Raw genomic sequence first — 13,907 nt, 5'->3', positions numbered from 1 at the left:
TTTGAAGCTGCATACAGAAGAGAGGCATTTAGAGAGATCAATGGACACAGTGTCTCTTAACTTTTTTACATAAGCAGAGAGAAATAATTAAGGAGCTGGCTGAAATCTGCTGAGACAGGATATCAGCTGTTCTGAGTGAGTCTCACTTTCTGCCTGCTGAGCAGTTTATCTGATCTCAGGTCTTTCTTGGGCTGATGCTGATGTTATGAATACAGAGAAGGAGTTTCCCTCTTCTCCATGTAGCTCTTTGACTCATCTTGGGATGCCACATGGTTCTTCCCTGGGAAGAACTCATCCCTTCCAGAATAGGGTTGACTGTGGATACAGTACTACTGTTCTTTATAGTCAGTTCTGTCATGCTAGAAAGTCGAGAGTACCACAAAATGGTCCATTATGATAGCTGTTCAGTCTTCCGCATGCATAGCAGCTATGTCTGCTGGGGATTCCAGTGTGTTGCATCCATTTACTCTGTGGGAAACTAGTTTAAATGGCCCACTAGAAATAAAAAATAGAAGGAAGAAGAATATTTGAAAAATCATCAGGGTACAGTGTGGCACCATGAGTGTGGGCATAGATATTTTTAAAAATGTGAACATGGCTAGGAGAATGCAACACTTAGCAGAAACACTTAGAATAGAAGAACATATGTAAAATTAAGTCAAAGAAGTAAATGGTCCCTTGGCATTCAACAGGATTCAGGAAGACTGGAAACAACTAAGGATATTCATGATTTATTGAAGTTACATTTGGAAATAAAATTTGAATTCCTTTGTGTACTGATGAGAAAATGATTTTCAGTGCACATCAACATCCTGAGATTTTATCAATGGCCTGTTAATAATCCATTAATGTCTGACAAATGTAGAACAATTGTGGCTGGCTGGTCTTTCTCATAAGCACAGTAGAGACCAGATTCATCAGGATGATAAAAATAAGTGTTCTTTTTCAACAGAACACTTAATCAGTTTCTGGCCAGGCAAAGGCAGACAAGTGAGATGCTGAAAGCTTTGAAACTAGAATTCATGCACAGTGGCGTTCAGGCTGCTGTGTTTTTTCCTCCCAGGCAAATTGAGTTATTTTTGGAAGGAAACAACATAATGGACCTGACTATGGCTTTATCAGTCAATACCATATAAGGATTTTGGGGGTGCACACACTGATTGGCATTCTGCCTGTGGAGTACATAGACAAGCACAAAGCTCCTGGGTGCACTGACTGGGAGCAACCACTGATATTTCCCATAACATTTCCCCCACTGCCAGTCTAGGTCCATAAGCTGATGCAGAACCTGGAGGAGAGGGGGAAGAGCTTTTACTCTTGATTGGATGATCTCTAATAATAAAGACCCGGTGGAAACCACTACCTTTCCTTCTCCATTTCCTCTTACCTGAGCATGTAAAACTCACTTTGCTATATTTTTTATCCCTCTTGTTTTATTTTTCCTTTTGATAATCCTATAATAGGTAATGTATATGATTACTCTTATTCTGTCTTTATTAAGATATTCTTTGTGTTTATAGAAAGCTTTAAAGCCACGCTAATAAAAAGATCAAAATAAACATGAGCAAAGAAAAATAAATAACTAAATGTCTTGGGAGAGTCTCTCTTCTTACTTCCTTGTTTAGTATTTGGATATATTTATCCTGGCATGATCTTGAAGTTAGCCTTTTTGCACATTTCTCTCCTTTGTTTTATTATAATGGTTAAGAATTTTTAAATTGATCTGGATCAGAAATGCATATTTTTTCCTGTGTTATTTTGCTGTAACTAGAAAGCACAGGTGTTTTTTTTAATTAAAATAGTTAATCAATCTTTCCTAAACCTAGATATTCAGTAGAAGTTTGGGTTCTCATTTATTTTACCAAAAGCCACAATTGCAGCTGATGTTAAGTGTGGTAGAGTTTCAAAACAAGTTAGCTAACACCATTGGTAAAAACCTCTTATCCTAGGGTGGACAAGCCAAAAGAATTTTAGGCCTTGTCTATACAAGGGATTTATTTCACACTACATTTTTGTGCACTAACTGTTGTATGTTAGATAACCCACAATAACTGCATCCATATGATCGGCTCTTTTCTACTTTATCCTTGCATCTACACAGCAGAGACTTAATCTGGAGTAAGCACTCAGCACTCTGGGCAAGTATCCCATGCTGCTCTGCCTTGATGCTGGGTTCTGTGCATTCTGAGACCTTTCTCACTGTGCATAGTGGGATGTATAGCAGAAGTCAGCTGGAAGCAATTAGAATTCTGGAACTTGGGGCCAGACTAAAAAATTCACGATTCCTCTTCCACAATCCCATGATTCATCTCTGTTTTGCGAGCCAGTGCCATTTTCAGACGGCTGTCAGCCAGCATGGACAGAATATTGTTCCATGCCACAGTGCTGACAAAAGCTGATACTAAGAGGCTAGTGGAGAATATTAGAGTTCTTGCAACTGAGTTGCTTTTGCTGTAGAAGGCAGCCTGCAATGGGGTCTACAAACCCTCTTCTGAGCAGAGGTGGAAGAGGGAGGGCAGGCTCTCCTGCACAGAAGCTGAGGCACAACTTGCTCATTTGCCCAGGGATGCTCGGCCCCCACCCTGCCCCAGGCCCTTCCCCCTCTCCACCCCGCCTTGCCTCTTCCCGCTTCACCTCTTCCCACCCCATTCTGCACCCTCCCCCCGAGTGCACCCCACCCTCACTCCGCCCCCTAGCCCCCAGCGCCTCCTGCCTGCTGCTGAACAGTTGATCTGTGGTGGGATGCACTGGGGGGTGAGGGGGTGGAGCAATCAGCAGGGCCTGCTGGTGGGTGCTGAGCACCCACTGTTTTTTGCCATGGAAGCCTCAGCCCTGGAGTACCTACAGAGTTGGTGCCTATGCCTACAAGGAAGCAGCGTGACCACATTTCCACGCAGATGACACAACTGCCAATCATGGAGGCAGGCATCCGCAGCTCCAACCAGTAGGGGAAACAAGGCCTGCTATAAAGGGAGAAAGCTCAGAGTAGGAAAAGGAGGCAGAAAGGCCTCGACTGCGAAGGGGCAACACCCCTGCACCAGGCTGCCTCCAGAATCATGGCCCAAAGGTACTGAAACAGACCAGTAGGCCTAATTAGTGGCCAGGGGCCAAGAACTGTCCTGATCAGGGGCTAACTAAAGAAAGTCAGTCATGGGCAATAGAGACTGCTCAAAAGATCACATCAAAGACTGGTGACTCAGCCACTGTTTTTGACAGACTACTTAGGAGTGCCAGGCATTTGTTTTTTGGAACATCCGGTCGAAAAGGGACTCTGGTGGCTCTGGTCAGCAGTACTGACCGGACTATTAAAAGTCTGGTTGGCAGTGCAGCAGGGCTAAGGCAGGCTCCCTGCCTGCCCTGGATCTGCGCAACTCCCAGAAGTGGCCACATATCCCTGCAGCCCCTAGGCGCAGGTGATCAGGGTAGTTCTGTGCACTGCATCTGCCCTGAGCACCGCCCCTGCAACTCCCATTGGCCAGGGACTGCGGCCAATAGGAGCTGTGGAGGCAGTGCCTGCTTCTAGAAGCAGCATAGAGCCAGGGCAGGCAGGGAACCTGCCTTAGCCCCACTGTGCCACTGACTAGGAGCCGCCTGAGGTAAGCGCTGCCTGGCTGGATCCCAGAGCCCGAACCCCCTCCTGCACCCCAACCCCCTGCCCCAGCCAAGCCCCCTCTCAGAGCCCACACCCTGCACCTCCCCCAACTCCCTATCCCAGCCCAGAGCCCCCTCCTACACTCCAAATCCCTCATCCCCAGCCCCACCCCAGAGTCTGCACCCCTAGCCAGAGCCCGCACCCCTTCCTGCACCCCAGCCCTGAGCCTGCTCCCACCCTCCAAACCCCTTGGCCCCAGCCAAGAGTGCCCTCCTGCACCCTAAACCCCTCATCTCTGGCCCCACCCCAAAGTCCAGAGCCCCCTTCCTGCACCCTGAACCCCTAATTTCTGGCCCCACCCTGGAGCCCACACCCCTGCTCCAGCCCACTGAAAGTGAGTGAGGGTGGGGGAGGGCCTCAGACAGGGTGGAGCAAGGATGTTCAGGTTTGTGTGACTAGAAAGTTGGCAACCTTAGCACCACCATCAGCAGAAAGAGGAAAACACTGAGCAGCTGCTTTTGGATAAACTTTCCTTAGAGCATTTTCACTCAGTGCAGCATTGTTTCTGGACTTGAGAAACAAGCACTGACTGTTGGGAAAGACGTGTAGGATGACCAGTAGTGTGTCAGGGACCTACCCCCGTAGCAGAGCCAGTCTCCTAGCAACCTAAGGAGTGCAGCTGGCCCTGATAGAAGCTGTCTGACTGTGCCATCTGATTGGTTGAAGGACTCAGCAGGCTGATACTTGCGCTCAGTAGCAGCAGCAGTCTCATGGCTGCTCAATGCTTTCCTAGCTCACTGCTGTGCTTGGTCCTGTGTCCACCTCTGCTGTCTCTAGCCTTGCTCCAGCCCCCCAGCCTGTACCTGCTCCAGTCCCCAGCTTTTCCTGACATCTGATGCCTGGTACAGACCCACAGTTCCACCTTCTGACTCCAATTAACACTTTGGTTTTGGCTTAGGTTTCTGACACCCAGTTATGACTCTTGGCTTTGCTCCTGGTCCCACCCTGTTTGGATTCAGCTCTAGCTGTTAGATTGGACTCTTGCTCCAACCACTAGACAAGACTGCCCACAACTTGGTTGCCAACATAGTGGCTGCAGAATTTTAGGATGTCAAAAGGCCACTTTCCTCGAGCTGCTTGGAGCTCAACACAGTGTCAGGACACCAGCATGAGAACCCCTAAACATTCAGAAGCATGTGGCTATAACCACTCGGAAGCTCGCTACTCCCAATTACCACTGGTCAGTAGCTAATCAGTTTGGCGTAGGCAGATCGGCTGTTGTGATGGAGGTGTGCGCTGCTACGAATATATTGATGATGCGGGGGGTCATAAAGTTTGGCAACACTGATGAGGTTATTGGTGGGTTCCCAGATTACATTGGGGCAATTGCTAGGACCCTTGTGCCTAAATTTTTGTCCCCCAAAACAGGCCTAAAAGTTCATAAATAGAAAGGGGTATTTCTCCATTGTGCTCAAGGCCTGATTGAACACCATGGGATATTCACCAACAGTAATGCAGAGTAGTCAGGAGCTATCCCGCCCCCCTTGACAAGGCACTGTTGAGTCATGTCTCTGGTCAGCTGTCTGCCTTTCTCCTTCTGCAGGAGAACATAGTTCCAGTCCTCAGTGGTCTTATGTGTCTTCTGTTGGTAACTCTCCAAACACTTTATCCTTTATCCTTCCTTTCTTCCCCCTCAGATTAGCCAGGAGTAAGCAGGGAGATTTGTCCCACCATAGTAGGGAAGTTTCTCTCTGGATCCCAGCTGAACCAAGTGATGAAAGGATCTGAGTCACTGCCCCAATTCATTTCCCCCTAGTACCAGCCAACCTTGACTTTCTCTCCTGGCCCTATATGAACAGGACTCACGTCACATAGGGAGGCCTGAGCCCAGAGGTTTCTGGGTGTTTACCCCAGTCTCTTCATGGGCAACTCTGGCTGGAGGCAAGGTACTCCTTGTTATCCTTTTAACCTGTAATCACTGCAATTCACTTAAACATATATACAATGTATTTACACCAAAAACCATTTCTATGGGGTCAATGAGCACTTCACAGTGTAAGCACTGTGAGGAAATGGCATGAGTAAGGTTCAATGATGCAGTCTCTAAAGTGCTATAAACTCTACAGTTACACAAATGTACAAGTCCAGTGTCATCTTCCCGGACCTGGATTGGCTGCTGTGATGCTGCTGGTGTGCCACTTCCCCAGGATGGGTTTGGACTCAGTGTGACAGAACCTGTTCTCCACCTTCAGTTCTGGCCCTCCTCTCAGGCCATCTCCCCACTCTGGGTCTGGCATTTAATGGCCTCTTGACACGCTTTGGGAAAGGGGCCCGTCTCTTCCTCTCTCCCTAGACCAGCACACACAATCCTGCTGGGAGAGCGGGAAACTCAACCCACTCCTATTGCTTTGATGCTTCTCCAGCTCTAGCTGCTGTTCTAGCTCCCCTGCTCTGGGCTGCTGCTCTCGTGCCCCTGACTCTGAGCTACTGCTTGTAGGTAGGCCTGGCCTGACATGAGTAATTAAACATAGTTGAGGGAGGCCTCATCCTTTGGAAGATAGGATTAGGGAGGTAAATGAATTGTCAGGCTGAAAACAGGAAGTTTGTGCTAAGATAAGTAAATAGGTCAGTAGGCTAAAAAAACCCAGCGTGTCTGAGCTAAAAGGGAGAACACTCAGGGAAACGTTTACTAGGAACAAGGTAACAATGGACAAAATAAATTAGGAATGTAGAGATGAGGTAAGAGTAGGCCAAACATGGACAAGGCCAGAACAGAGCATGTTGTGCAGGGACTGGTTCCTGCAAAGTAACCAAGTCAATCCAGAAATGTGTAATGCAACGTATAGTAAATGCAATGAGAGCGTAATGTATATAAAGGGACAGGGTTTCTGTGTAACTTTGGAGCTGTGATGTACCCTGCATCCATCCCCCACATTTGAGTCTGATCAACTAAGCGTAGCATCGCTGGATACCAAATAAAGATACCTGAGTGATGAAATCTGGAGTTGAACTGCTTGGGAAGCCAGGGGGGGAGAAGGAAAGGTCTAGGACTCTGAGGGAATCCCAACATTGCAGGTATGTCTATGCTGTAATTAAAAACCCGCAGCTGGCCCATGCCAGCTGACTCAGGCTCAGGCTAAGGGGCTGTTTAATCGCAGTGTACATGTTTGGGCTTAGGCTGGAGCCTGGGCTCTAGGACCTTGCAAGGTGGGAGGGTCCCAGAGCTTGGGCTGCAGCCTGAGCCTGAGCGTCTAAACTGCAGTTAAACAGCCCTTAGCCTGAATCAGCTGGCATGGGTCAGCCAGGAGTGTCTAATTGCAGTATAGACCTACCCATAGAGGACGGGCCCTGGGCTCTTGACTCCTTCATTGTTCCGGCTGGCCCGGCCTGCCTGCCTTTTCAATCTGGCTGACTTAGAATGCTGGCCTCTCCCTGTTGCCCATGGGGCCCTGTCAGTCTCAGGATCCTGACTCCTCTTAGGCCCTTCCCCTTTCTCCTGCTCTGCAAGAGGGCCAACCAAAAAAATCCATTAAGATTCAGTAAGGGGCCAGCAGCCCCCTTACACAGGCATTGAGGCATTGATAAGGGCCCTACTCTTGAGGATTGCAGGTAATTATTGTTCTTACTTCAGTTTCCATGGTAACAATGATAAAATATTTTTTTCATTAACTATTGGAATGCCATCCCCAAAGTTTCTTCCCAGTCTAGGGAGAGGCTTGCAACGGTAAGTTGTTTTGCATCTTGCTTCCCCTGTGCTTATGGATCCTGTTGCACTGAACCTCATTTTAATCCTAGTGTGGGGTTTTTTTTTGAGGTTTGGGGGACAGGAGGGTATGTCTTGCTTTGTGTGTTCTTGCTTTGCATGAAGCAGTGGGGTTTGGGGGTTCAGGGAATAGGGGGGAGGTAGAACCAGGGGACAGATTAGTAATTAAATGTGCACCTCTTTAGGCAGTCCTTACCCTGGAAAACATTACACTAATATAGGTGACCAGGAAACTGAGAAGGGGCCTCTTCAGATAAGTTAAGGGCAAACCAGCAAGATATGCAATGATTTTATTTATCAGGATGGTCCACCTTCAGAGGTTTTGCAGGACTGGCAGGGCATTGCGACCTATACTGGCATGCACGATAAGTCTGCTATTCTAAGCAATGTTCAAGACAAAATATAACACCTTCTGTGTCTTAAATAATTCCATTTTATCTCAAATCCAGACCAACACAAAGTGCACTGCAAAATGAATCAAATTTTGCAGAGGTTGCTATTCAGAACATTAAGGGTTTACAGTGTTCTGCTGTGACATGTATCTCCTAAAATGCTATGAAATATACCTCAGCCATTTGCGTTAACAACTTTCCACAATTCTAGGGCTGTGAAATATTTTGCAGTTACATATACTTCTGTGACCAGGCAAACTAACCTGACACTGAGCCAGCAAGGGTTAATGAGCTTCTGTGGGCCCACTCAGCCCTGGCCAACTACACCTGCACTTGCTGTTGTGTAAGGAAGGGGCAGTTGAAAAGGGCAGAGGGCAGCTCAGTAGGTGGCGGATCAGGGAAGAGAAACAGACCACCTACCCTTTGTTCTCTGAGAAAAGGACCAGCTCAGACCTGCTTTGGTATATGGTGTAGCAAAGAGATCCTGGCTCCCCAAGGTGATCTCTGCAGAGACTGTTGACTGCCTGTCCCCTTGGAGGAAGGTAGGCAGGCCTGGCACAGGATTATTGAGTTTGGGTTTTGGGACTGTTTCTTTGTTTTACTACATAAAGGGTTATTGGGCAGCTGTTGATGCTGCCTGGAATAAGCCTGAAGGGCCTAACAAGACTGTTGCAAGGAACCTCTGCCTGGGGTTGTGTCATCAACTCCCTCAAACTCTGGACTTTTGCCCCTACTTGAGTCTGCCCTGTCACTTGTCTTGGACCCTGAAAGCATAAGCACACCTCCTGGAATGGAATGTACCTCATAAAACAGGGTTTAAAAGAGAACTAGATAAATTCATGGAGATTAAGTCCATTAATGGCTATTAGCCAGGAGGGTAAGGAATGGTGCCCCTAGCCTCTGTTTGTCAGAGGGTGGAGATGGACAGCAGGAGAGAGATCATTTGATCATTACCTGTTAGGTTCACTCCCTCTGGGGAACCTGACATTGGCCACTGTTGGTAGACAGGATACTGGGCTGGATGGACCTTTGGTCTGACCCAGTATGGTCGTTCTTATGTTCTTAAATGCTATGATATGTGTAACCTCATGCAAGGCTTAGATCAAAATGTGAAGCCAAGTAATTTCAGTGATGCCTTTTTTTAACAGTATTGCATGTCTCAAATATATTCACAGTATAAAGTTTAGCTATCCGAATCTGCCATGCCAGAATTGGGGGGGGGGTGTCCTCCAGCAGTGGTGTGCTGAATGTGGTGGTTAGGAGTGGGTAAGGAGAGGGGAAGGTCCCAGCTTCCATCTGTCCAAAAAAGCTGCAATTATCGGGCATCCAGAACCAAACAATCCCCAGCTGCATTTCATAGTGGAAATATTACTTAATAATAAAGAATAATTAAATGTAGAACAAGAAGATGCTTACACTGGCTGAGGTCCCCTCCCCAGGGCTGTCAGGCAGAGTGTCCATGTGGATGTCTTCAGGGTCTGCTTCGGGATATGGTGTAGCAAAGAGATCCTGGCTCTCCAAGGTAATCTTCTCCTATCTTATTCTTGTTTGGCCTCAGTGTCCTTAGTACCTTTGGCACTGCCCCTCCATATATTTGGGTTTGGTGGTGGTATCCTGTGAAAGAAATCCTATCCAGCTCCTCATAGTAGGGACAGTTGTACGAGCACTGCTGGAGGGTCTGTTTCTGCCCTGGGCTTTATTATAAGAGTTGTTGAGTTCCTTGCTTTTGTTTTGGCATTACATAGAGTCCCAGGAGTGACCCCTCTCAACCATCCCCTTAGAAATGTCTTTATACACCCCTTTATTGTGATGTTTCCTGGTAAGGGCTGCCTATACTTTCACCTGTCCCTAAAGACCTATGTATCACTCCAGGCAGCTATGTATGGTGTAGTGATGTTATAGCCATGTATACTATTCCAGGAGCATGCAGCAGCAAACTGACTAATCCTGGATTCACAGCAGCATTTAAATGGGAAGGTGACATGCAGTCAAGATGACCCCAGAGCAGTGGAGGGCAAACAGACAGGCTGGTCCTGACATAATGCAAAGCAGTGTGGGATAGCTGTTGGAGGACTGCCAAGTTAGTGTGAAGTGGAGATACGCCCACATGAATATTAGTCTGCGCTATTTCAATGTGCAGTGAATTATCTGGCCAGTTAATATGCTATAAGAATTGTCATGTGAATGCAGGTCATTTCAATTCATACGAAGTAAGGTTAATGCAAAATATCCCCTTCACTGTCCCATGTAGACAAAGCCTTAGACTAAAATAACCTTCCACTCTTAATTGCTTGACTTTCACTCTCTTGGATGTTGTGATGTCACCATTTCACTAGTTCTCCAATCACTGCAGGAACTTCAGGATTTCAAATTCTAATGTTAAAAAGCAAGAAGAAAAGAGAGCCTTTCAGACCTCTCCATTCCTTTCCCTTTGTAGGTCATGTTTAAAACCGCTTCTAAGAACCACCATGATGTGGGAGGGAAAATGCTAGTTGCCATTTATCCCTATCTTGTTGCAGCTGATATCTGGTAATTGGTGTGAAAGGCTCATATTTCCATACATTGTGTTTCACATGCTTAACAAAATAACCTATTTTATTTGTTGAAAATCCAAAAATGTCCAGGCTCTTAATATCCTAGATCAGGGGCTGTCAAACTTCCTTGCACCGTGACCCCCTTCTGACAACAAAATTACTATATGAGCCAGGAGGGGGACCGAAGCCCAAGCCTGTCCACGGTCTGCCACTCCAGGTGAGGGGCCCAAAGCTGCCCATGGGCTTCTGCCGTGGGCGAGGGGCACGTAACCTTAACCCCCCCTGCCTAGGGCTGAAACCCTCAGGCTTCGGCCCTGGGTGGTGGGCCTCGGGCTTCGGCTTTTGCCCTGGGCCCCAGCAAATCTAACAACAGCCTTGGCGATCCCATTAAAATGGGGTCGTGACCCATTTTGGGGTCCCAACCCACAGTTTGAGAACCCCTGTCCTAGATGTTAGGGGTGAATGATGGTTTTCTGGTGAGTGAAAATTATTTTAGGCTTTGACTTCTAGTGCCAAACAGGAGGTAAATAAAATTAAGCATGACCGCATCTTACTTAGGACATTATTCAAGTGTTCGAATGGCTCCAACAGAAGTGGAAGGGGAGGGCACTCAGACACATACAAGATTAGGTCTATTGTGCAGAGCTTCTCTTGCTGTACTGTAGTTATAAGACCCAACATTTTCTGTACACTATTTACATCCTGAGCAGTACAGGATGTCTTCTGTAATCAGATTGTACTAATAATCTTCTTAGAGTGCTATATACTGTACAGATAGTCTCTCAATCCCATTGCCTGTAATACTGGGATAATTTGTCAAACTAGCAGTAATGAACATTGGTATCAAGATATAATACAGTTTGACCACAATCCCCACTTCCTTGCAGCCTCAGAAGTGAGGAAGTTTTGTCTATATCCGTAGAGGAGAGAAAATCTTTTGCTCTTTCTAAGAATCAACCCCCCCAATACTCTTCTTTCCCTCCTTCTGCGCTGGAGAATGGGAGCTTCGTGGCTGATTGATGGGACATGGGTTTAGGCATAGCATAATCTTATTGAATCCTGCATACCAAAGGCAAGGGTTTCTAAGCCCTTCTGCCATATAGGGACCATGATTCTGAGCTTAGAGGAAAGCTGCAGCAGCAAGCAGGTACCAGAGGAGTCAGCAAGGTTGGGGGATCCCCAGTAGCGTTAGGATGACCAGTGGGGTTCCAGTAAGAATGGGGTGGAGGTCACCCCCAGGGACACAACAGACACAGCCAGTGCAGCATGTGGTCAGCCCAGCAGCAGTTTAGTGGCTGGGCCCCTAAGGGTATGTCTACACTGCAATTAAACACCTTTGGCTGACCCTTGCCAACTGATTCTGGGTTGGGCTAAGGGGCTGTTCAATTGCAGTATAGATACTTGGGCTGGAGCCTGGGCTCTAGGATCCTGTGAGGGGGAAGGATACCAGAGCTTGAGCTGCAGCCCAAGCCCGAACATCTACACCAAACTTTTCCTGTTGCACCTCCCCCACCCCCCCTTACTAGTAATGGAATTTACCTGCATTCCCCCCCTCCATTACTGCACAGCCAAGGCTTCCTCAGCAGAGGAGCTTGGGCTGAAGACAGAATTGGGTTTAGAACTGGGAAAGGGGAAGGAGAGGGAATGAGGGCAGAGCTGGGGTGGGGTGGGGCTGGGTGGCACTCTTTTCTCCCCCACCAAGGGTTCATCTGTTCCCCCTGGGGGGGCATGCCCCACAGTTTGGGGACTACTGGTCTACACTCTCATTAAACATCCCTTTAGCTCAAACTTCATGAGCCAGTCAGCTGGAATGGTACAGCCACGGGTGTCTAATTGCAGTGGAGACATCCTTTAAAAACCAAGGACCCAGAGCTTTTCCCTTGTGGGGGTGACATTAACCTTGCTTGTCCCAAGCAGAAGCAGTGGAGGATAGCACTAAGTGTGGGTCTTTCCTCAGGGAACTCTGGGGGTGTCCCCCAAGCTGTGGTGCCCACGAGGTTTTCCTTCAACAGGGGGCTAGGGGCTTCCTCACACAGATAGTGTCAGAGGAGTTCTCTTCCCCCTGGATTCTCCAGGAGCTAGCAGCAGCCGAGTACAGGCTCCATGGCCTGCCTGTGGCAGGAACAGACTGTGATTTCCTGGGTCCCAGTGCCCAGACACTTGTAGGTGGGGGTGTATGCAAAGCAACCTCTGAAGGGGGAACATGGGCATTGACCCCTTATAGGCCATGCATGGTGCAAGATTAGGGTAGTGACAGCAGCCAGTAGGGTGTGGGTCCTTTCAGCAGGCATGATGTTACAGCTCAAGCACCTTTTAATCCAACTCAGAGGGAATACAGGGGCCAAGGCTATTGAGATTGCGTCCCCCTGCATGGTGGTGTTTGGTGTGGTGGGTGCTCCAGCAGGTAACAGTCTCAAGTTTTTCAGTGAGATGGGGTTAAATAGGAGTGGCTGCTCCAGTCATGCTGCACCTTCTCAAAGTCAATAGAGATCATGTTTAAAGGACAAGATAAATAATCACCCTATGACATAAGAAAGCTAGGATGGAAGTTGTGGCAGAGAGAGATAAGAAGGGATCTGGGAAACAGGTTTACCATCTACAGCATAGGTGCAGGCAGGCTGTTGGACAGATATTTGGAGGGAGGTTTGGCCTCTCAAAATATAACAAATTAGTCTGTTGGGCCCACAGTGCATTTAGACCTATGGCATGATCTAAGTCAGAGGAACTTGGACTAATGGCTGAAGTGGCACCAGACTGGTACTGAAATATGGTTAGAATGAATGGCTTTGGCTTATCTGGTGTCTTTCTGTGTACTGACAGTGGCTTATGGATTTCATGATAGTCAATCTGGGGACCTGATCTTAGCAAGCAACTATGTTGGGCCTTCTTTGAGGGCAAATGTTGTGTGTGGGTTTGTTGGCTTGTTTGTTTTAAATTACTAGCACACATGGAACACCTGTTTGCCCCACCTTCTGTGGGAGGTGAGACTCTAAACAACAGGGTGGGGTCAATGGGGCCCTCCCCAAGTAGGCACAAGACTAGTAGAGGGATCATGGGAATACCCTCATCAGCATTTGAGACCAAGGTGCTGTGGGTACTCCTGTGTGACTCACCAGGATGAGGGTAAGCACAGTGTGGGAGGGGTGCTCAGTGGGACTAAAGATATCAAATGAAGGGTTAGACTTGATAGAATGATACCAGACTGCAAACTCCTTAGAGGATTTACATCACATAGGAAAAAGTAAGTTTTTAAAAGCTCCATTGCCTTTCAGGATAGTGGAACTGTGAACCTCTCTTTTGAAGCAGGTGCCCAGAAAGATACCTATAAAGGTTGTGGCTCAAGTGACATTCTTATGAGGAAACTAGTAAATGATGGGAAAGACCTAGCACAATGACTTATTTCTTATTCTTCTCCCAGCCCCTCCCACGCCCAGCTTTGCTCTGGCTCCAGCCATGGTCCTGGCCCCGTCCCCAGCCTAAGCGCGGCTCCGTTCCCTGCCCCGCGTCAGCCCCCTGCCTTGGCCGCTGGCCGCAGCTCCATTCTCAGTCCTGGGGCAAAGCAGGGAGCAGAGCTACACCTGGCCACACCCCAGCCCAGCTGCAGCTCCACTCCCACCCCCAGCCTC

At 47.8% G+C, this 13,907-nt stretch overlaps 1 protein-coding gene across 5 annotated transcripts in view; it reads left to right on the top strand.

Moving 5' to 3' along the window:
• PRLR (prolactin receptor) overlaps positions 1-13,907 on the top strand; it is a 275,125-nt gene that overhangs the window by 74,890 nt on the left and 186,328 nt on the right. For 2 of the 5 annotated variants that reach the window (XM_045020955.1, XM_045020947.1), the window contains exon 1: positions 8,152-8,289. The exons of 1 other annotated variant lie outside the window; for it this stretch is intronic. The gene's annotated coding sequence lies outside the window, so the exon portion shown is untranslated. Of the gene's footprint in view, positions 1-7,131; positions 7,202-8,151; positions 8,290-9,186; positions 9,270-13,907 lie in introns of those variants that run through there. 2 more of the 5 variants (XM_045020946.1, XM_045020951.1) reach the window with 2 other exon arrangements.

This window comes from Mauremys mutica, chromosome 6 (genome assembly GCF_020497125.1).
Source record: "Mauremys mutica isolate MM-2020 ecotype Southern chromosome 6, ASM2049712v1, whole genome shotgun sequence".
Taxonomy (NCBI): Eukaryota; Metazoa; Chordata; order Testudines; family Geoemydidae; genus Mauremys; species Mauremys mutica.
The sequence above is the reverse complement of the archived record's forward strand: the minus strand, read 5'-3'. Positions and strand labels throughout refer to the sequence as shown.